The 22,901-nt window shown below is 42.2% G+C and overlaps 2 protein-coding genes across 3 annotated transcripts in view; one reads left to right on the top strand and one right to left on the bottom strand.

Moving 5' to 3' along the window:
- LRRC63 (leucine rich repeat containing 63) overlaps positions 1–543 on the bottom strand; it is a 42,373-nt gene extending 41,830 nt beyond the window's left edge. Inside the window, exon 1 of one of the 2 annotated variants that reach the window (XM_004759212.2) lies at positions 189–543. The gene's annotated coding sequence lies outside the window, so the exon portion shown is untranslated. The remainder of the gene's footprint in view (positions 1–188) is intronic. The other variant, XM_004759213.2, reaches the window with a different exon arrangement.
- A 16-nt stretch (positions 544–559) lies between these two features.
- The window catches only part of LCP1 (lymphocyte cytosolic protein 1), an 84,705-nt gene continuing 62,363 nt past the window's right edge, over positions 560–22,901 (top strand). The window contains exon 1 of the mRNA XM_004759209.3: positions 560–653. The gene's annotated coding sequence lies outside the window, so the exon portion shown is untranslated. The remainder of the gene's footprint in view (positions 654–22,901) is intronic.

Below are 22,901 nucleotides of genomic sequence, written 5' to 3'. Positions count from 1 at the left end.
AGAAATGATGCCAGAGGATGGACCCCCAAAACATGACCTTAGTTTTCAGGGCAGCATCAAAGTGCCTGACCCATCTCTCTTCCGTTGACAGTCCAGAAGGGAATGCTTTGGAGCTGCATAAATGGGCCGTTTTATCCCTAATAGATAACTTTGCACATAAGGGCTCAAGGTATTATCCCTGTTATTACGTCCACTTGATGCTGGCAATTTTCCTTCCATAGTATCAGAGAATACCGGTCCATCCTTTAAGGCAATCCGCTGCTTCTCAAAAGAACTGGCTTTTCCTCTTTCCTCTTTGCCTCGGAATTTAGGCAGCAAGATAATGGTCAACGGAGGTGGTGGGTCTTCCCGCGGGAAGCACCTAGGTTACCCTCGTCCCCTGGCAAAGCGGACAGAGGCCACGGCGACTGGCCCTAGCAACCGGAAGCGAGAATACCGCCCCGGCCGCCCGACTCGCAGGCGCTAGAGAGGAGGGCGGGGCCGGGCGGGGCCGGGCGGGGCGCGTGCCCGAGGAGCCTCCGGGAGCGGGTCCCGCCCCTCGGCTCGGCTCCGCGCGCGCGGAGCCCACTGGCCTTTCTCGGCCGCGGCGTCCGGCTGCCGGGAGGCTGCGCGCGGTGGGGCTGGAGGAGAAGTCCGCTCCGTGTGCACCTGCTGTACGGAACCCCGTGGTGACAATCGTTATTACTATTTTCATTCTTAATGACAATGACCACTCTTACTTATTTACTCTTCTGGATCACACGACTTCTCGAGGGGCTGGGCTGGCCGTCTTTAATGCTGCCCTTGGGCGCAGCCGGGTCCCGTTGCTGATTTTGTAGTACCCCCCCCCCCCCCCCCGCGAAAAGCGAACGCTCTTCTTTTCTTTCTGTTCCTTTCATGCAAATTGTTTTCTCTTTCTGAACCTTTCAAGTTTCTGGATGAAGAGAAACTGAGTAGCAATAGGGACATGAAGGGTCCAAACGGGTTTTAAAAGAACCCCATTTCTCACTGTTAACCGTGATGTGATTATCATAGTATGGCTTGTCTCCTCTGTCACGGTGTTGATGAACCTGGACAGACAGTGGTCGGTACATCGTCTGTGTTTGCATGTGTGTGTGCGTGTGTCTCTGAAGATTTGAGGGAGAACGAGTGTGAGAGAGAACTCATCAGGTAGGTGTGTAAATCCCAGCTCAGAAAGTAAAGCAGATGGAGCTTCCTCCCAGTCTCGTTTTTTACCCCTTAAGTGCAAGTGTAGGAGCTTTAGGAACAGGTGTTGGAAGATGAGAGACTTAAGCATAAATCTGCCCAGCTTTGGGGATCTTTTAAGATTTAGTCCTTAACCAAGTCTTCCTTTTTTTTCTCCTTAGGAGCAAGCATATATTTTAAAGCAATTAATGAAAAAAGTGGAAAAGTAAAAAAGTAATTCATCAGACTCTGGGAAATAGCAGCTTGTTTTTCTTTAGAGTATTATTAGCACGTGGTTTCTTTTACCTTGTAGGATTACTGAGTCCCAATGAGACTGTGGCGGCTGGCGTGGATTTATACCACTTTTGCCCGTGTCTACTCCGCAGATTGATTAGCCTCTCAGAAAAACAAAGTTGACAACAATAGGCAGATATGATTGCTAGGTTTTGTCTCAAATAATATTTGTTGTGCATATTTTGTAAGCGTGAAAAGTGTTTGTTTTTAGGCATAAAAATGTATATTTTGCATACTTAATCTGTGTTTCAATATTTAAATTGAGTCAGGTTCTTGTGTTCTCAAAAGTTGTTGGAATAATGAGAACTATTGAGATGTACTTTTACTGAACAATGCTTGGCCTTTAAAATTTATGCTTAGTGACTCATGGTCACAATCAAGGCAATGTGCTTATCAATAATTTAAGGAAAAAAATGCTTTGTCATATATGAAGTCAGGTACCAGACTTCATTTCCTGCAGATCTCTTCTAGCAAGTATCTACAGACAGAATCTTGGGCTGTTTAATATGGAAACAATGTACAAATGTAGACTGGATTAGAAAACACAAATCACATTCAATTTGGATTATTTTAGTATTTTTATTTCACTTATTAATTTTTTTTTTTACTGTTTACTGCCTCATTTTTTTTTTTCCTTTAAAAAAAAAACACACATGTCTCTTTAAGGACTAAAGCTCCTTCTTTGACTTGAAGGGTCTGTCTTACCTGTTGTACAGCATGGTCAGCCTCTTTATTTGTCCCATTAGCTTTGCAGTTTTGGCAGAACCATATGATGAAGCTTGTGAAACTAAACCACAACACTTTGGTTCTTTTAGCAGATTGTATTAAGGAAGCCAGAGCAATGGTGAGCCAAGGTTATACACATCCTGTGTTTTTGTGCTTTTTTTTTTTTTTAATGTTGCTAAAAATGAGATAAAAGCTTATGCAAAAGCAACCTTAGGCACCCCGAAGTTAATGCTATTGATTTTCCTAATGCTTGGGGAATACTTGGGAGAATCTCAGATTTGCCTGTTAGGTGAGAGGACACAGCTCTGCTGGAAAGGTGTAGAAATTGTTGCTAGAAATCTTTACTATTTTCCATATACCTCTCTCCTCTTTCCTTTTAAATATAACAGGTTTACTGAATTGTTTCATTAGTGTAGATTTAATCTAACATTTTACCATATGGAAATAACTGCAGTAATTTGTATTTTTTTGCTCATATTAGTTTTTTGGAGGTTCTTTTTAAAAATGAAGAGTTATTTTTGTGTGCACGTTGGTTAAACTGTTGAGTCCCTACAGTAACCCAGGGTACCACAGCGCTTTTGAGAAAGAGGTATTTACTTGGTCTGAATTTATTCAATTCTATATACAGTACCAGGAAACGTCTTACTCTTCACCAGTCACAGTGGCTTAAATTTATAGATTTTTTTTTTGTGTTTTCATGCTACAAGAGAACAGTTTTATATATTTTTTAAATGTTAATAAAGATATTTTGAAGCTGCTTTTCTTTTTCTCATATCTGAAAGCTTCATTTCTGTTCTTAATTATTTTAATTATTTCTGGTCCGTTATTTAGATACTTCTTTTTGTCTTTCAGGATGGTAGTTATTTCCTTTTCTTTGTTTGAAGTAGAGATTCATCCTGAGATTCATTTAAAAAAATTTTTTTTACTAAGGAAATGATTTAAAAATTGTTAATAAGAAACTATCATGCAACCTACATCATAGAATTAAAAAAAAAAAACTTAAAAAAAAATTCCTAGGGACGCCTGGGTGGCTCAGTTGGTTAAGCAGCTGCCTTCGGCTCAGGTCATGATCCCAGCGTCCTGGGATCGAGTCCCACATCGGGCTCCTTGCTCGGCGGGGAGCCTGCTTCTCCCTCTGCCTCTGCCTGCCATTCTGTCTGCCTGTGCTCGCTCTCTCTCCCTCTCTCTCTCTGACAAATAAATAAATTTAAAAAAAAATCCTAAGCATAATGAAAGGACAGTGTCTGTTTTTAAAAGCATATTCATGGATTTACTCATTCATTCCAAAGAGATTTATTGGAAACCTACTATGCATAAGATACTTTGCAGGTGCTAAACTGTAAGCTTTATTAAACAACTTATAATGATTCATTTGAGAATATATAATTTTAGACAGTGAAATGAAATTTTAAAGCATTTTCAAAGGCTTTACTTATCTATTAAGTACTTGAGGTTTTTAAAATTTTTTTTAACTTTTTTTGTTTTGTTGTTTGGGTAGAATAGTGTTATTTATTTACACTACCCCGAATACTTGAAAATCGTTGTGTATTTCCTTTGCTTTAGTGATGGTTTTAGACTGCTTATCTGCACCCGGGAGATATTAGATATCTATGTATATTGTGTGACTGTATCCTTCACCAAAAAAAGGTAAAAAATTATTTGTTTTCTTTATGTTAGGTTGACTAAGCAACCTTGCCTTTGGTGCTGTGAATGATGAAATGTCAATGTTGGTTACTTACTCTGTGGGAATGCACTGTTCTTAGCTTTGATTTTGCTTTATCTTACTCCAGAATTACCATGCTAATTGCACATTTTATATCAGCATCAAATTTCAATCAAAGGCCAGGTAACATAGCTCAGCTCCTCAGGGTTTAAATCCCTGGCTGCCCTTTCTTAGTTCTCTGCCCTTGGGCCAGCTGCTGAGCCTAAACCCTTTGGTTTCCTCACCAGTGAACCTGGGGTAAAATGGGACCTAACTCAGGGTATTGTGGGGATCTAAAGCAATAATCTGTGTCTAGGACTTAGTTTTGTGCTGTGTACAATGAGTCCTCATTAGATGCTAATTATTAGGAAACAAATGGCCCAAGTGTCCTGTCTGCATTGTCCCTGCTTTATGTGATAATAGTTGATGATTGGTGAATCCTGGGCATTTAGCCATAAAATAGCGCACCTAGTTGGCTACCATTTCGGGCATGGCAGAGAACCACCTGCGGCTCTCACATTGTAAAACAGATACGTGCTGTAGGTTGGTTCCTGCGTTCTGTCACATAGATCTTTATGCCCGTCTGGGCTGCAGAGGACCTGTGGGACAGCTTGTACCTGAAAGTGTCCAAGTCAGTGATGTAAGTAAGGAGACCTCGATTCGTCCTCCACGTGAGTCGAGTCTAGGAGCTAATGACTCCATTGATTGCATTGGACCATATCCATGGGGAATCTGAACCAGTGGCCCAAGGATGAAAGCCGCCCTGTTGTCAGCATCCTCTGGGCCAGCTAGCTGGTGAGCCTAACAGCAGTGGAAAAGGCAAAAGGGCTACGATGTGACCCTCCTTTGAATGGCTAGAGGGAAAGGTGTTCCAAAAGCACAGAATCCTTCCCAGGTGTTTTCTCAGGTGCACGTTCATCTACTGAGACTTTGGAACCGGCAGAGAGCTGATCCTAAATCTTTAAGAAATATGTGCCATGCCCATAAAGTATATGAGTCCCATGCCCACCGTTCAGCCCTCAAAAAAGTCATGTAGTATTTAGAACCAAAGGTGAGTCGAAATGCTTGGCGTTAACACTGTTCCCTCTAAGGCGCAAAGCAATTTATGACATTAAACATTGTGATGACACTCTTCATTCTAAGATGCATAGCAGTTTATGACCTTAAACAGTAACCACGGTGGCTTTGCTCCTCAAACCTATCTTTCTGGTTTCTGCCCACAGCCCTAAGTGCATGCTTTACCTTCCGTGTAACAAGGCTAAAATGGTGCAGGGGGACCAAGGTAGGGAAGAGCACAAGTTGCCTGGACATGTGATGGATGCATCATACTCTCTGTGTTGGTGAGGAACTTGCATTTCTTCCACCTTAGCTGGACATGTAGAACGCTGGCCTACTGTCTCAGCATCACTCCGTGGGTCTAGCACGTTCTTGACAACCCTTCAGGATTGACAACAATCTCAATCCCTCACTCTTAAGTTCCGATGTCAGAGATTTTATCAGGGTTGAGATAAGGAAGTTCCAGACGTTGCCTCTCTCCTCACCCTGTCCCAGGGAGTGACACGCCTTGGTGGCATGGAGAAAATGGCTTCATGTCCTCCGCCAGGTAGGCCAGGTGAAGTAATATGGTCCAAAAGAAGGAGATGTGGTGTCCAGCTCTAGTCAGGGGCCATGGGGAAGACAGATTGTGGTTCTTTACTCTTCCCTCCCCTGCAGTTCCAAGCAGAACACCCACACTTTTATCTGTTTGACCTATTAATATGGCTCTGCTTAAGACTTGCTTTAACGAAAAAGTTCTGTAACCACCAGAGATTTGCATGCAAACCAGCAATCAACATGAGACTTAGTCTGTGCTCCTGCTTCTCATTGGATGGTACCTTGCTCTGAGCCATGGGACCTTCGCATGCCATTGCTCGTGTGGGTCCCTTCCTTGTATACTCAGGAACCCCAACACCCCTTCACTTAGCAATGTACCCAGAATCAGACCCATGAGGAGATACCTGGAGTCATCACTTCTTTCAGCTAGAGCTAAAGAAACCAGAACATTCCCTCCTTCCTTGCTCCTTTCCCCAATACCAGACTCTTGGCATTAAAAAGGATTTCTCTCAGTGGATCTGTAACTTGCTGTATCACTTTACCCAAGTGATCCTACTTGGGAGGAAAAAAAAGCATCTCATCCTACATACTCTCTCTGGTTATTCCCAGTACATAGTTGCAAAACACTTGGTGTCCCCAGTGCAGGTAAAAGGGAGATGGCACTAATGGGCTCAGCTTGAAGTGATTGATCACAGGGATTGAAAGTGGATCCATTAATATAACAATTCTGGCTTGTCACCATTTGTTTAGTAGAGATTATTTAGTTAGGAACCAGAAGGACCAGTTTTGCTAATCCACTGTAAAATGAGCTGTGATGAATTACAGCAGTGTGCTTTTTAGATCCACACCTGAGGACTAGACTTGGTCTGGTGTTTCTTGATACGTATATCTCACTTATTGATCCTTATTTTCAAGGAGAAAAAGTCATTTCAAAAATGAAGCATTTTCCATAAGGTGTATTTCGAGCTTCAAATGCTGCAAGGACGTCCTATAGTAGTAGAGGTGTGGATTTTAAGAGCCCAGAATTTTCCATGAGTTATTGACATGAGCTGGCTGGAGGATAAAAGAATCACACACGGGAAGGGCTCAGGCTAAAATGGAGGGAAGGACTTTACTGCCTGCTTGACCTCTAGACCTCTCTCAAATGACCTCTGTCCTTATGAAACATCCACGCAAAGGCAAACGAGCACCATTTTAGTAAGAAGAATAAGTGAGGGAACAATAGCACACACATTCCGGCCAAATAGTAGCCCTCAGATGGCCATGCACCATGTGGCTGGTGCAGCCCTCCACCATCGCTCAATCCCTGGCTTGCAGCCTGGGAAAGTAACACCTGGCCCTGCCCAGTCGTTCCACCTGGCTTGGTAGGACAAGGAGACGCCCAACCCTAAGGGTAAGGGATGTGTTTCCCTTTCCAGCGAGGCCACCAGCAGCAGTGACCCCAGGGGGTGACTGGGACTGGGAACAGAGAGAGACCTGGAGTGCTCCAGGGTCCAGGTGCAACCTGCTCAGGACCCAAGGCTGGAGAAGCCTGGCGGTGGTTCGCCGCCCACCCCCCTTCCCCCCCACCATGGGGAGAGGCACTGGGGACACAAAGCCAAGAGGCCAGGAAGCATCCGCTGTGTCAGAAGACCAGGCCCAGCTGCTGAGGGGCAGGGGGCAGGAGGGTCAGGGGGGGATGGGGACGGGAGCCCCAGGGGCAAGGAGGAGAAGGACAGTGCCTTTCCCCAGGAAAGTCTGTCTCTCGGGAGCCTGGGCTGAGGTGCCCCCAGGAGAGCATGGGGTGACCATATCAAGCTGATAGGCACCTTTCTTCCAGGTACCACATAGCACCTGTCTGAAATACAAGGGTCAGACTTTGGATGGGATTGGGGTACAGCACAGGAGGTTGGTACCAGAGAGTTCATGCAGCCTTAATGAGAGAGAAGATCAAGACCCTATCTCTTGACACCATACATGCCCGTTATAGCAGTTTTATACTGTTTTTTGTTTTTTTTTTTTTAAGATTTTATTTAGGGCGCCTGGGTGGCTCAGTGCGTTAAGCCGCTGCCTTCGGCTCAGGTCATGATCTCAGGGTCCTGGGATCAAGTCCCACATTGGGCTCTCTGCTCAGCAGGGAGCCTGCTTCCCTTCCTCTCTCTCTGCCTGCCTCTCTGCCTACTTGTGATCTTTCTCTGTCAAATAAATAAATAAAATCTTTAAAAAAAAATAAAAGATTTTATTTATTTATTTGAGAGAGAGAGAGACAGAGCCCGAGAAGGGGGAGGGGCAGAGGGAGAAGCAAACCCCCCTCAGAGCAGGGAGCCTGAGGCCAGACTCTGATTCTGGAACTCCAGGATCATGACTGGGGCTGATGGCAGTCACTTAACCAACTGAGCCACCCAGGCAATGGGTGTGTTTCCTGAGTGTGTGTTCATGAAGTTTATATAAGAAGTATCATTACTGAGTCACTCCAGGACAGCTCTAGGTTGAATCACTAAAGGAAGATTCAAGAGAGTTGTTGAGGTTGTCTGTATTTTCCATTTTGTTTCTCAAACTGAACTGGGACTCAGAGGACTGTGTCACCTCAGGTGGCTAACTTCTGTGAAGCTCAGTTTCCTCACCTTGAAGACTCTTTCCATATTCCTGCTCTATGGTTCTATTACTGATTTCTATTCACGAGCTATTATTGATCACTAACCGTAAGCGTAGCCCAATAATTATTGAATAGCTTGACATTTCCCACATAAACCAGTCTTGGAGTAAGAATGTCTATAATTCTACTTGACTTTCTAGTACTAGACTGGGTGATTTTATTTGCTATAAAATAATATCTGTTAAGCTTGGTGGATGTTAACACTGAGTTTGGTATTTCCTCAATTTAATGAACAAAAGCGTGTGTGTTTTATGAGTTTTTATCAGCTCCTCCTTCAACTTTCATATTTTTAATTGAGTATTTCAATATCAAAGTCATTAATGCTTCTTGGGAAAAAAATAATAGAAAAGTATAGGAAGTAAATGTCTTCTCTCCCAAACCATTATATTTATTATATAATATAATTAATATATATTAATATAGAACATATAGTTAATGTATACAATTTCATATATATTAAATAATTTATAATATATAACTATATATAATTTTTAATTAAAGAGATTACATTGCCTATATTATTTGATAACTCAATTTTTAAAAAAGATTTTATTTATTTATTTGACAGACAGAGATCACAAATAGGCAGAGAGGCAGGCAGAGAGAGGGAGAGAGGAGGAAGCAGGCTCCCTGCTGAGCAGAGAGCCCGATGTGGGGCTCTATCCCAGGACCCTGGGATCATGACCTGAGCCGAAGGCAGAGGCTTTAACCCACTGAGCTACCCAGGCGCCCCAGGTGACTCAATTTTTTTCGTTTGTTTTATCTTAGACATTCTGTGGGACCATATTTATAGACCCACTTTATTGTTTCCAATCCAGCCTTTTCTTGTACAGGTTCCTGCCCAGGTGTTGTTAAGAAATACTGAACTAGGGGTCATGAAACTAGTACATGTTTATTGGAGGAAAATCAGTTATACAAATAAACAAAAAAAGAAAGAAAAATTTCTTGTAATCCTTTTTGTGTAGAGATAACTATTATTAATATTTTGATATATATAACTAAACATATTATATACCTACACATATACATATGTACACATATGTGTTTTAATTTAAAAATATTGTATCATTGCTATTTTATAGCTTTGTTGTTTCTTTAAAAAATATAAGATTTTTTTTCCATGTGGCATAAGCATTTTATTTATTTATTTTTTAAGATTTTATTTATTTATTTGAGGTGAGAGATCATGAGTGGCAGTTTGGGGGCAAAGACAGAGGGAAAGGGAGAGAAATAAGTAGATTCCCCTGCTGAGTGTAGAGCCCGACACTGAGCTGGATCCCAGGACCCTGAGATCATGATCTGAGCTAAAGTCAGATACTTAACTGTCTGAGCCACTCAAGTACCCTTGGCATAAACATTTTAAAGCTTTTTGATAAAATGCCCCCTATTTGTCTTCTAGAAATCCTGATTTAAGTTCCCACCAGCTGTGTGTGTTTATTTCCCTTCAGGGAGCTAACTTGTCCTGGGAATTAATCATTTTTTAATCTTATTCTGATAGGTAGAAAATAACATCTTATTTTAATTTGTGTTTGATTATTAATGAGCTTAAATATCTTATTCCTCTATTTATTACCAAATATGATTATAAATGATTTATGCTAGTCTCTTGCCTATTTTTACATTGTAGTGTTTATTGTTCCCTCCTAATGATTTTTGAGGGATCTTTGTATATTTTGGATATGTAATATACCCAGTTTGCCTACTTTGGCTATTTAAGATAAGAGGTAAAATGGTTACATATTTGGGTCCATAAGCCAAACAGACATGGTTTGAGTCCTGGCCTTACCACTTACTAGTTATATGACTTTGGTCAAATTGCTCAACCCTTTAAGCTTTTGTATCTACATCTGCAAAATTGGGGTAGTAATGGCACCTACCCCATAAAGAGCTGTGAAAATTCAACGAGAATGTCCTTAAAGAGCTTTAGCATGGTGCCTGGAGTATTGAACATGCTCAGTCAACTTTTTATTTTTCTCAGTGAAAATTCAGAAGCTAATAGTAGAAAGGAAATGTCACACCATGACCATTATTATTATAATTGTATGGGAGAGTGACTTTGTTACTAAATTATACTAAAATGGAACTTGTGCTCTTTAAAAATAATCATAGGTATTTATTTATCTATACATACATCATATGAACAGTCATGAAGGTATTTTACATATATACATACATATGTATTTATAGATGTATATATGTGTATGTCTATATATGTATGTTATATGAATAGTCATAAAGTTACTTTATACTTGAGCATGTGTAGTTTGTTTGATTGGTTAGAAATTGATGCTAGGAATTACAGTTGTTACGTGGCTGCCAGTGCTGAGGTGGACAGTTTCCTACCCATCCTAAATCATAGAAATGTCAGATAAAATATATAGCTGAGGGGTGCCTGGGCGGCTCAGTCAGTTGGGCATCTGCCTTTGGCTCAGGTCATGATCCCAGGACCCTGGGATTGAATCCCTTATTGGGTTCCCTGCTCTCTCTCTCCCCGACTTCTGCTCACTTGCTCACTCTCTCAAATAAACAAATAAAACCTTTAAAAAAAAAGTACGTAGCAGAGATGAGCAGAAAGGGAAATAAATCCTCTTTTGGAAAGAAAAAGAACTCAATGGCAGTGAAGTCAGGTCAGGATGAAGCCACGGCAGTCCACAGAGATGTCTAATTTGGACATGGACTTTTAGAACCAGGCACTAGGTTTGTACCATGTACATGGGGAGTGGGGAAGACTCTCTAGTCTGTAGCAGGCAGAGAACTGAAACAAAATACCCTGCATAGTGTTGAGAGCCTCGGCTGTGGTCCTGTCCCTGAAAATAGAAAATCCGCACCCTGGCCAGGAAAGTAGAGGGGCAAGGGAGTTCTCTGGGACCTCTAATAAGAGCACTGATCTCTCTCCTGGGGGCTCTACCCTCATGACCTAATCACCTCCCATGGGCCCCATCTCCCAGTATCATCACTCTGGGGAGTAGATTTGTATGTACAAAATCTGAGGGCACATGGCTATTCAGGCTATGGCAGCCGGTGTCCTAGTTTGACTAGAGAAGAAGCTGGTTAGAGAAGGCTGCCAACGTATGTCTGAGAAGGGACTCAGATTGTCAGGATCTGGAAGCAGTAGAGAGCCCCTGAAGGATTTGGAGCTGGGCGTCTCCAGGATCTGCATTAAGAGATAAGTCTGAAACTGACACCAAGTTACTCTCTTAATTTCCAAGGGCTAGTGAGAAGAGAACCAGCTCCGAATAAATCATGAGTTCGGGCAACATGAAGGCCAAATGATGTCTGGGCTGCTATAGTTCAAAAGCAAGGGCAGCAGTGAAGCGCTGATCTCCTGAAGAACACAGTGGGTAGCACGGGCAGGGAACAGAATAACCTGCGGGGACTGACCCCTGCTCACAGGGCAGCGGGTGATTTAATTCCAGAAAATCACCGCTCTCCTCATTCAAAGACATACCTCGATTTTGTTGTTTTTATTTTGAATTTAATTTTTAGGCTAATTTTTTATTTATAGGTAGGATCTAAGCGCATTAGCAGTTTATCTAAGTGCATTAGCAATGTTATGCTTGCTTATTGTAATAGAAATAGTTAGACAACTCTGGAAGTCTGCGATCATTTTCCAGGTATTTATTCATGTTAGAGAAATTCTGGTCCAGTTGATGTCCCTCATTTCACAGTTAAAATATAAAATGGGGCGCCTTGGTGGTTCAGTGGGTTAAAGCCTCTGCCTTCCACTCAGGTCATGATATCAGGGTCCTGGGATCAAGCAGGGAGTCTGCTTCCTCCTCCTCTCTCTCTACCTGCCTCTCTGCTTACTTGCGATCTCTGTCTCTGTCAAGTAGATAAATAAAATTTTAAAAAATAGCTTAAAAAAAAAAGATATAAACTGAAGCCCAGGAAGGTGACTTGTAGTAACAGTAGCTATAATAAAAATCTTTTCTGTATGAATGCTGGCACTTTGGGGGCATATGCTGGGTATTGGTCATTATGCTAAGTGCTCCCCATGCTGCTTCTCATGTATGCCTTGGAAGGACGTTAGGCTGAGGATGCTGTTTACTTTTATGTTGATGAAGAAACATAGGGCTTCCAGGAATCCAAACTTACAAAGTAAGTAATCCAAACTTACAAAGATCATAAACCCAGGAACCAGGTTTGGGATCGAAGCCTTGGTAACTCCAGAGCACATGCTCTTAACTGTTTTGCTCCAGTGGCTTGACCTGGCCACTAGAGCAAAATGTAATGTAAATGTAAATGGCCATTTACTCGGGTAAATGTAAATGCAGGATCTCCTGATTTGTGTTGGATATTTTCTACCTCACCTCAGGCCTCCATATCTTTGAAAGCAGACAGCTGAAACCACCAAGTAGTTCAAGATCCCACTGCAAGAAAAATGTTCCATTAGGCACATCTACTATATCAGAAGTTCAGAATGTTTAGTCACTTCTTTTTTTTTTTTTAAAGATTTTATTTATTTATTTGACAGACAGAGATCACAAGTAGGCAGAGAGGCAGGCAGAGGGAGAGGAGGAAGCAGGCTCCCTGCTGAGCAGAGAGCCCGTGGGGCTCCACCTCAGGACTGTGGGATCGTGACCTGAACTGAAGGCAGAGGCCTTAACCCACTGAGCCACCCAGGCACCCCATTTAGTCACTTTTTTAATTTCACTTGAGAAAACCTTTGACTTTTCATGGAGTCCCTAGGATGTTTTAATTAGATATTTGGTACATCTTTTATTTTCTCTATTTATTATTTCCCTTATATTTTCAGGTTTGGGGACCAGATATTGGTCCCATAAATAGTTGTTGGCACTTGTACACTTGTATGTACTCTAGAGGGACAAAACTTGATTTAAGAAGTCTTTTCCAGAAGTACAACACAAGTAGTTCCACAAAACCTGGGTATAAATTAATCAGTGCTGTAAAACTTTAAAATTAGGGCTACTTTTCTCCTTTGAAATCAAACATCCTCTTCTATAATTGATTGCTTGGTCTAGATTGAAAATCTATTGAAGCAGTTAACCTTTTTTTTTTTTTAAAGATTTTATTTATTTATTTATTTATTTGACAGAGAGATCACAAGTAGATGGAGAGGCAGGCAGAGAGAGAGAGAGAGAGGGAAGCAGGCTCCCTGCTGAGCAGCGAGCCCGATGCGGGACTTGATCCTAGGACCCTGAGATCATGACCTGAGCCGAAGGCAGCGGCTTAACCCACTGAGCCACCCAGGTGCCCGAAGCAGTTAACCTTTCTGTTTGATAATATTATTAGCTGTTTTAGTTTATACCTTAGCTAAGGTACTCACTTGATAGACCATAATATTAATGTTAAATCCGTTCTCTACATACACAGTACCTGCACCAGGAGGGAGAAAAACCATGCAGAATGCTTTATATTCACGATCACTTAATTATTCATTACAAAGGGGGAAAAAACACTAGCTTTACAGTGGAGGACCATGGCAGACCTCAGGTGCCCCATGATACAATGCGCTAAAAAGGACACATCACTTATGTGGCATTCCAGCCCAAAGTGTAGGTCTGATTTAATAGTGAGGAGACAGATAAGCCCAATGAAAGACATTGTATGACTAGCTTTTTCCAAAATGTCCAGGTGTTGAAAGACAAACTGAGGAAGTACCTTAGATTACAGGGGACTAAGGAGACATCACAACTAAATGGACTATGGGATCATGGATTGGGTCCTACTCCAGAAAAAGAACAGTAATAAGACAATGTGCTAAATTTTTAAAAAGTCTGTGGTTTAGTTAGTAGTGGTGGATCGAAGCTAATTTGATGTTGCCAGTTGTACCATGGTTATATAAGATGTTAACATTTTAGGAGGTGGGGGAAAGGGCATATAGGAATTCCTGGAACTCTTTTTGCTCCTTTTTTTGTAATTCTGAAATGATTTCAAAATGAAATATTAACTAATTCAAAGAAAAATATTTTTTTAAGTGTAATCACTAGCCATTAATGTTGCTTAGGCCCCACACCAAATTCCCCTCAAGCAGCCTCTCTTCCAAACCCCTAGCCCGCTGTTTTATACACTCTCCTTTCTTTTATAGCCCTTCCATAGCTCCTTCTGCAAACTCATTCATTGTGGAAATACAGATAGTCAGAAGAATTTGCACAGGTCCGCCTCCCAACACCTGTGACCATCTCCTCTGCTTTCTCTCCTGTCTTCATGGATGAGCTGTCGCTGCTCCTTGACCGGCCAAGCCCCCCACTTGTTCACTAAAGCTCATCCCTTCTTATCTTTTCAAGACATTTGCTCCATCACATCTTCCCTCTATCTCTTGCATGATTTTTTTCCTCTTTCTCTGATGGGTAATTCCCAGAATCATAGAAACATACTGTTATTTTTTTTCCACCTTAAAAAAGACATTTGAGGGGCGCCTGGGTGGCTCAGTGGGTTAAGCCACTGCCTTCGGCTCAGGTCATGATCCCAGGGTCCTGGGATCGAGTCCCGTATCAGGCTCTCTGCTCAGCAAGGAGCCTGCTTCCTCCTCTCTCTCTCTGCCTACTTGTGATCTCTCTCTGTCAAATAAATAAATAAAATCTTAAAAAAAAAAAAAAGACATTTGAGGGACGCCTAGGTAACTCAGCTGGTTGTGTCTGACTCGTGGTTTCAGCTCAGGTCAGGAGCTCAGGGTCCTGAGATCGAGCCCCATACTAGGGGCTCCATACTCATCATGGAGTCTGCTTGTCCCTCTTCCTCTGTGCACGCTCTCTTTCTCTCTGATAAATAAATAAAATCTTAAAAAAAAAAAAAGACAGTTGAGCCCACACCCCCTTGAACCAGTTTCTGCATTTCTTTTCTTCCCTTTACAACAGATCTTTTGAAATTTGTTTATAGTTTCTGTTTCCAATGTCTTCCCTCCCATTTTTTTTTTTGGGAAAAGAGTCCAAGGGGACTTTGGCCCCACATCTCCACCAAACTGTCCTTACATGATTACTGATGGCCTCCATATTTCAGTGGGCAGTTCTCTAGCCTTATCTTACATGACCAGCAGCAGCTTTTCAGAGATTGGTCCCTCTTCCCAACTTGAGATCTATCTTTACTAGGCCTCTAAGTCATCACAGGCACCTGATCTATTTCCTATCTCTCTGAGCAGTCCTTCTTAGTATACTCCGCTGGTCCCTCTTCATTTTCCTAACCTTTTATGTTGGAGTGCCTCAAAGCTCAGAGCTTGGACCTCTTCTCTTCCTTATCTATATTTGTTCTCTAGGTGATCTCCTCTAATCGCACAGTTTTAAATACAATCAATGACTTCAAATTTAACCCCACAGTGTGGGCCTCCAGATACCATAGGCCACTGCCGGCTCAGTTCTCCTAAGTGGGTCCCTAATAGGCACAACCAGTCTAAAACAGCTTGTGCTGGTCTCCACCTTCAAGCCTGTTCTCACCTAGTCTTTCCACATCGGCTAAAGCAGACATCATTCTCTCCCACTGGCTCAGGGCAAAGGCCTTGAATTCCTCCTTGATTATTCACTTTCTTAAATGCTGCAAAGAATCTGTCAGTAAATTCTTCCAGCTCTACTCTCAAAATATACACAGAATCAGGTGACTTCTTACCGTCTCCACTGCTGAGACCTTAGTCCAAGCCATGCCTGTCTCACAGATACTTACAACAGCCTCCCACTGATTTTACTGCACCTAGCTTTCTCTCCTTTGGTTTAATCAGGAGAATTCCTTCCCTGCAATGACTTCTTACATCCCTTATGATAATAGTCAACACCCTGTGCGAGCAGGCCACTCTGACTTCATCTGCTCCTCCTCCTCTCCAGCTTTGCTCATCACATTGGCCTTGCAAACAGGAGGTGCACCTTTCCCTCAGGACCTTTGCATTTTTTCCTTCTGCCTGGAATCTTCTTACTCCAGAATCCGCAGGACTTACTTCCACTCCTCACCTTCAGCACCCTTGTCTCTCCTATTTCAGCTCAAATGTCACTTTCTCAGTAAGACCTTGCCTGGTAACCTTATTTAGAATTTCAAATCCATACCACCCTTCTCTGCCTAAAGGAGACACACACACACACACACACACACACACACACGCACGCACACACACACTTCTATTCCCCCTCCCTTATTTCATTTTTTCTTCCTAAGATTTATCACTGTCTAGTATATTGTATACTTTGTTATCTTGTCTATTGCCTGTGTCTCCCAGCAAGGATGTAAACTACAACAGGTCAGGAACTTTTGTCTGATTCGTGCATGACTGTATTTCCAGTGCCTCTGATAGTACCCAGCACATAGGAAGTGCTCAATAAATATTTGTTGAAAAAATGAGTGAATGGATACATGAGTCTGCACCAGAACCTCAAATTTTGGTACAATGGGCTTTGAACCAATGGAATATTCCATGCCTTGCAACAGCCTTCAGCAGCAATTTGCCATGGCATGTAAATTCCTAACATTTCCAGCCTTCTTTGGATTAATGCTAGGCATCCAGTATTAACCACACCAGGGACTTTCCCCTCGTCTCCAGCTGATGATGATGCCAACAATGGTAATAACATAGGTCAAGCTCATTTCAATACCTTGCATAATTCGTTACCAAACTCTCAGTATAATTTTTACTGTCAAACCATTCGTCCCATATGTACAGTAATAGTCACCATTTTCTCACCATTCTTAAGTCTTTCAATTGTCTCTCTCTTCACCTCCATTATAACTGGATGTCTCCTCTGTCAGGTTATTTCAACATTCTTGAGTCTTTGCACCAGTTACACATGAGAAGGTTAATCATGTTGATGACTCTCCCATAGCTTCCTTGTTTCTGTACAAACACAGCAAACCCGCCATAGCCCAGAGACTGTAAGTTAGGGACGTAAAATGTAATTTTTAAAAATTCATTAATGACGGGCACCTGGGTGGCTCAGTGGGTTAAGCCTCTGCCTTCGGCTCAGGTCATGATCTCAGGGTTCTGGAATCGAGCCCCACATCAGGCTCTCTGCTCAGCAGGGAGCCTGCTTCCTCCTCCTCTCTCTCTGTCTGCCTGTCTGCCTACTTGTGATCTCTATCTGTCAAATAAATGAATAAAATCTTAAAAAAAATTCATTAATGATATTTTATTTTATTATTTTTTAAGATTTTATTTATTTATTTGACAGAGAGAGACACACACACAGAGAACAAAAGCAAGGGGAGTGGGAGAGGGAGAAGCAGGCTTCCCACTGAGCAGGGAGACCGTGATGTGGGGCTCCATCCCAGGACCTTGGGATCATGATCAGAGCTGTAGGCAGATGTCTAAGATGCCTGAAGGCAGGCATCTCCATTGACAATATTTTAAAAATCAGATGATTTCACATAAAAATTCAGACTTCTGGTTTCTCCTGAGCAATCAAGTTGGTATTCTTTCTGCTACTACCTGTGGACAAGGCTTCTATTTTTCCAGCCGGTGTCAGTTTCTGTCACTTATACCCAGCCCACATCACTCCAGTTAAGCACCTGCCTGGTCCCTGTAGGTGTTTGAGATTGACTCAAACCACAGGCAGGAAAATGACTTAGATGAAAACAACCCTGTGTTCCCATGAATGCCATCTACTAGGGTGGGCAGAGTTGGCACACATTCTGGAGCCTTGTTTTCCTGAACACTTAGAAAATGAAAGTTTTTAAATTCAGTAGTTTCAGCAAATCTACTACCAACAACAATTTTGGAGAGTTTCTGCTTCATTCATTCTAGGGCCTTTTTTTAAAAAAAAATTATTATTCTTCATTTAAAAATATATTTTTTGTTTACCTTTCATTTATCCTTCATTTCTTTTGATTCAAACAAGGAAGGACAGGGACGCCTGGGTGGCTCAGTTCATTGAGTGTCTGCCTTCAGCTCAGGTCATGATCTTGGGGTCCTGGGACTGAGCCCCACATCAGGCTCCCTGCTCAGCAGGAAGCCTGCTTCTCCCTCTTCCTCTGCCTCTCCCCCTGCTTGTGCTGTCTCTCTCTCTCTCTCTCTGTCAAATAAATAAATAAATAAATAAATATTATCTTTTGAAAGAATAAATAAACAGAAAAGGACAAGGAGAAAGGAGATGAGATGACAAAGGATCCTTCTCCTTCCCATTTCTCATTCCTCTGACTGGAGTTTGTGAAAGACTAGGAGGCCTTTGAAGGCTAAACCCTCCCGGTGTAGACAGCTGACACCGCCCTCTGGAGAGGTGGCAGGAACCACTCAACTACTCAGGTTAGAATGTGTGACAACTTGGGCCTATTTTGTTGCATTTTCTGGCTACTATCTAATTCATCTAAAAGAAGACCTCTATTTGCTGGTTAGTAAGCAATCAGCCTTCATCTGTCAAAAGTTTGTTCCCAAAGGACAATGAGAAAAGCAAGTGAATTAAATGTCACGGAGGTTCAATCCTGTTTACTTTGGATCGGAAGCAAAAAGGCAGGATGCAAAATGTCAGGAGGTAGGCTATGAACTCTGTAGGAACAGAGGATATGCCTGTTTTATCCACCTCTGTAGTCTCAGTGTTTTGTAAAAAGTAGCATGAATGAGGAAAATAGTGAGTGAGTTTGGATGTTGTGATGTGGCAGGTAGAAACAAGTTTTGAGATTCTTCTGGGCACTTCCAGGGTCTTGACAATGGAAGGAGATCTTACCCATTATTGTAAATGGAAAGAGATTATTGATATTCTTGTTGGGTCCAAGAGACTTCATTTTGAACCATTTCCTTTCCCTGAATAGGATTTTTCTCAAAATGGACAGAATTTAAAGTGCACATGCCTTCTCCTTTATTGATACTTAACATTTACTGGACAGAAAAATAAGAATAAAATATAGTCCTCTATTATCTAATACAATCTAAAATAATCTGAAATCTAATCAATATTATCTAAGCATATTCCATTACATGCCAAAAAATTAATCAAACTGGCCTGTCTTCTTTTTCCCCTCTTGATGTTGGAGGTCAGTCCTTGAACATCTGCTCCTTTGCTTCTCAGTGCTTCCTCCTAGAGAGCTGACCCTGACTTGAAGCTTTAATTCTCTCCATGCTGATGAGGCTCAGATCTGTGTCTTCTGCCTTGACTTAGCCCCACAGCTCCATTACGTAGCTTGCGTTTTGCACCGGTGAGCAATCTTGAGCATTTTCAGTGTTGCCTTAATGCCTTTGTGATCCAGTGGATTTCCCCCACGTCTTCCTAAAATGTCACACTTCGACCCAGGACAACCCTCTTCCCTGAATTCCCTAGCTGCTTGACCTCAAAGTCATTCTTGACTCATTTTCTCATTTGTCCTCTGCACATAGCCTCGGAAACAGTCTTGTGTGTGTCTCTTGCTTCTGCTGCCCATTGCTGCCACTCCGGCTGGCACTGTTGCCCCCTCCCTCCGTGGTTGCCATGGCCTCGTAACCCTTCTCCTTTTTCCTGTCACTGTCCACCCCATTCCGTCTGTCTGCCACCAGAATGATCTAATGCAGCCCATCCCGTTGTTTACTCTCTAGCACTTACATTTCCGTGATTCTCTGTACCTTTGTTTGTTTTGTGTCTTAGACACAGTACAGCCTTCATTAAACACAGTAAATACTTACTTCATAAAGGAGTGACTGAAATATGGAAACTGTGTCATATGAATTCACTGAAGCTACTCTGTTTGGCCGACTCTGCAGAGAATTAGCAGCTGATTCATATTTCTATTTAAGGAATGGAGAACTTGACCAGAAATATTTTCATAATGCAGCTGCAGATACACAGTAAAAACAACAACTCTTCTTCTGGGCCTCAGTTTACTTACCTTAAAATGGAATAAATGCCACTCACATTATGGGGTTGCTGAAAGTATTGCATGTGATGTGCCCTAGCACTGGGCACTGGTGGATATGTAAGAAATTTCAGGTGAATTGTAATAAAAAAAAAAAGATTGTTGGAATGAATGAACCTAACCTGATATAATGATGTATTTCAGTATTTTCTGTAGATCACAACTTACACACTTGGATTCAAGGGACATTTGGCACTAGCTTGGACCACTGTGTTAGCTGTGTTAGCATGCCTTCTCTCATTTATTCTTCAAGGTAGTTCTGTGACATAGCTAGTATTGTCTCCAGTTGACCAGCCAAGTATAGGGGAAACGCCTGGCTCAAGATCTGACATTCACAGGGATCAGAATTTGACGCTAAGATTGCAGATTTCAGGTCTTTTGCTTTTCCTGTGCACCATGCTCCTCAAATATTCTTCTTGCTAGTTTTGTTGTTTTTATTTATTTTAGCTTTGCGTAGCTCATAACTTTCCATTGTAGTGCTTGATTCACACATTCTTTCTCTTCTATTCTTTTTTTTTTTTTTTTAAGATCTTATTTCTTTGAGCGCGAGAGAGAGAGAAAACAAGAGAGGGAGCATGAGAGGGGAGAAGTCCGAAAGAGAAGCAGATTCCCCGCTGAGCAGAGCCCCAAGCAGGACTCAGTCCTGGGACTCAGTCCCGGGACTCCAAGAACGTGACCTGAGCCGAAGGCAGTCGCCCATCCAACTGAGCCACCCAGGCTCCCCTCTTCTATTATTTTCTGTACACTTATTTAAAAAGCTTTGTCCTTGTGTTTGTGCTCTTGGTGGCTAGAAATGCCTCAAACCCTCAGCAGCCAAAGCCTATCTGTTTACAAAAGTTGAGGAAATATTGTCTTTCCAGCCTAGGAAGCTGAAGGTAAGTGGCCTACCTTCCTTTCAGCCTGCATCTGTTTTAATGACTCTGCTAGTGCAAATGGGTTGTAAAAGGCCAGTGAATAGCTACAGCATTGTTATAAACTAAAGTTATGCAAAGTTTCTGCTTTTGAAATGGTCATCGCCTGCATTGTTGGCTAGATTCAACTTTTTAAATTTTTTAATACTTAAAAATAGTGCAGGGACAGCATTTTTATGTACTGGATGTTTTATGAAAATCAAATCCGCAGCAAGGAACAGCCCACTTCCTTTTATACTCTACCTGGCAAGACAAGCCATAATTAGCTTTTGTTGCACTGTGATCAGAAAGGGGTAATAAAATTAGCGTTAAATATATGTAAAAATCAGTCTTTATAGGGCCGCTGCATATATAAATTCTCTGGAAGATCCCTCATGCTTAGTGAATTTTAGATACATATTTTAAAATTCTAATTACTTTTGTTCTTTGGTTTAACTTTTAAATCCCACATTGTTTATGGAATCCATTTACCTCAACTAATTAAATATTTATTGGATTTGTACTACGAGCAATGAATTGCATGAGGTGCTCGGAGAGGGCGCGTTTGCTGTACTCCACAAGCTGACGTTTCAGTTGGGCGAGGCACGGAACATTCCTGCACAGTTTGTATGTGCTGGTCCCTCCACCTGAAACAACCTTCATCTCTCTCTTTGCCCTGCTTGGCCTGGCCAGCTTCCACACACTTTTGGAGTCCCAGCTACACGTCTTCTAAGACGCCTTCCTGCCTGCAGCCCCTCCCCATGTCACCGGCACCCTGGGCATCTCTCCCCACGGCGGTTACCCCACGGCATTATAATTGTTAGGATGTTTAGTAACCTTCCAGATTGTGAAATCCTTGAGTGTATGAGAGGAGTCTTTTGGTTTTGTTTTCTAAGGGCCGGACACATAGTATGGTCCTATAAAAGCTGGATGAATGAATAGAGATGCTACCAGCACGTGCAGATATACGGACATAGAGATTAATGGACAAAGGAAGGTAGCATGCAACAAATGTCAAGATGGCTTTGTAGACTCTACTATAGGTGTTAGGAAGAGAATGAAAAATAAACTGGTGGTCAAGGAAGGATTCTTGAGCAAGGCCTGCTTTGTGAACATGTGATCCATGCCACACAAGGGGTTCTGCTCAGAAGGGCTCCATGCTTGGCTTAATGTTCTGTTGTCAGCATCTAAAAATTCTTAATCGCTTTTGAACACAGAGGCCCATTTTCCACTGGAGCCCGCAAATTATGTAGCCAGTCTTGTTCTTGGTTCTCAGAGACTGATCAGATTTACAGAAATGCAGAGTGGCCGAGCAGGCAGGGAGAGAGAGCGCAGGAATCTGAGAGGCATAAGAAAAATGTGCTGGGCAAGTCCCACAGTTAACAGACCAGCTCGACAGCACCAGGGGCTTGTGCAAGTAGTAGGAGGCTTGAAAGACGGATGAGGCAGCATTTGAACATCACTGTAGAAGTGATAGGTAACCTCAGATGATTAATGAGCAGGAGAATGAGGGGAGGAACATGGAGCTTGATGAAGAAGAGTGTGATGGGGAGGTGTGGGCTGTATTAAGGAGAAGTGAGGGGGCGCCTGGGTGGCTCAGTGGGTTAAGCATCCGACTCTTGGTTTCAGCTAAGGTCTTGATCTCGGGGTTGTGAGATGGAGCCCTGTGTTGGGCTCGGCACTCAGCCTGGAGTCTGTTTAAGATTCTCTCTCCCTCTGCCTCTCTCTGCCCCATCCCCCCACTCTTTCATGTTCTCTCTCTAAAAAAAAAAAAAAAGGAAGTGGTGAATCAGGAAGCTGACCCAAAGTGCTGGGGTATGGTGGTAAGGGCTTAAATGAGGTAGAAGAGGCACGGAAAGCACAAAATGGCGAACGACTATCAGGTAAAAAGAGATGCAACTTTGGCCACATGTAAGAAGGAGGAAAAAATAGGAGTAAATAGGACTCTGGACTGTCCTGCGTCAGTGATGCATTCCTGGCTGAGCTAAGGAAGTAAGGGATGGGGTGCCCAGTGGCTTATTTGTCAGAGGAAGAATGAATTCAGTTTTAGATAATTGGATGCTAGTGGGATTTCAATATAGAATTGCTCATTTTACAATTACGTGTAAATCATTGTTCAGGGAAAAGAGAGTTTGAAAATGGAAAG

This window comes from Mustela putorius, unplaced genomic scaffold (assembly GCF_011764305.1).
Source record: "Mustela putorius furo isolate JIRA1106 unplaced genomic scaffold, ASM1176430v1.1 tig00000179_pilon_pilon_pilon, whole genome shotgun sequence".
Lineage (NCBI taxonomy): Eukaryota > Metazoa > Chordata > Mammalia > Carnivora > Mustelidae > Mustela > Mustela putorius.
This window is presented reverse-complemented; position numbering and strand designations above follow the sequence as displayed.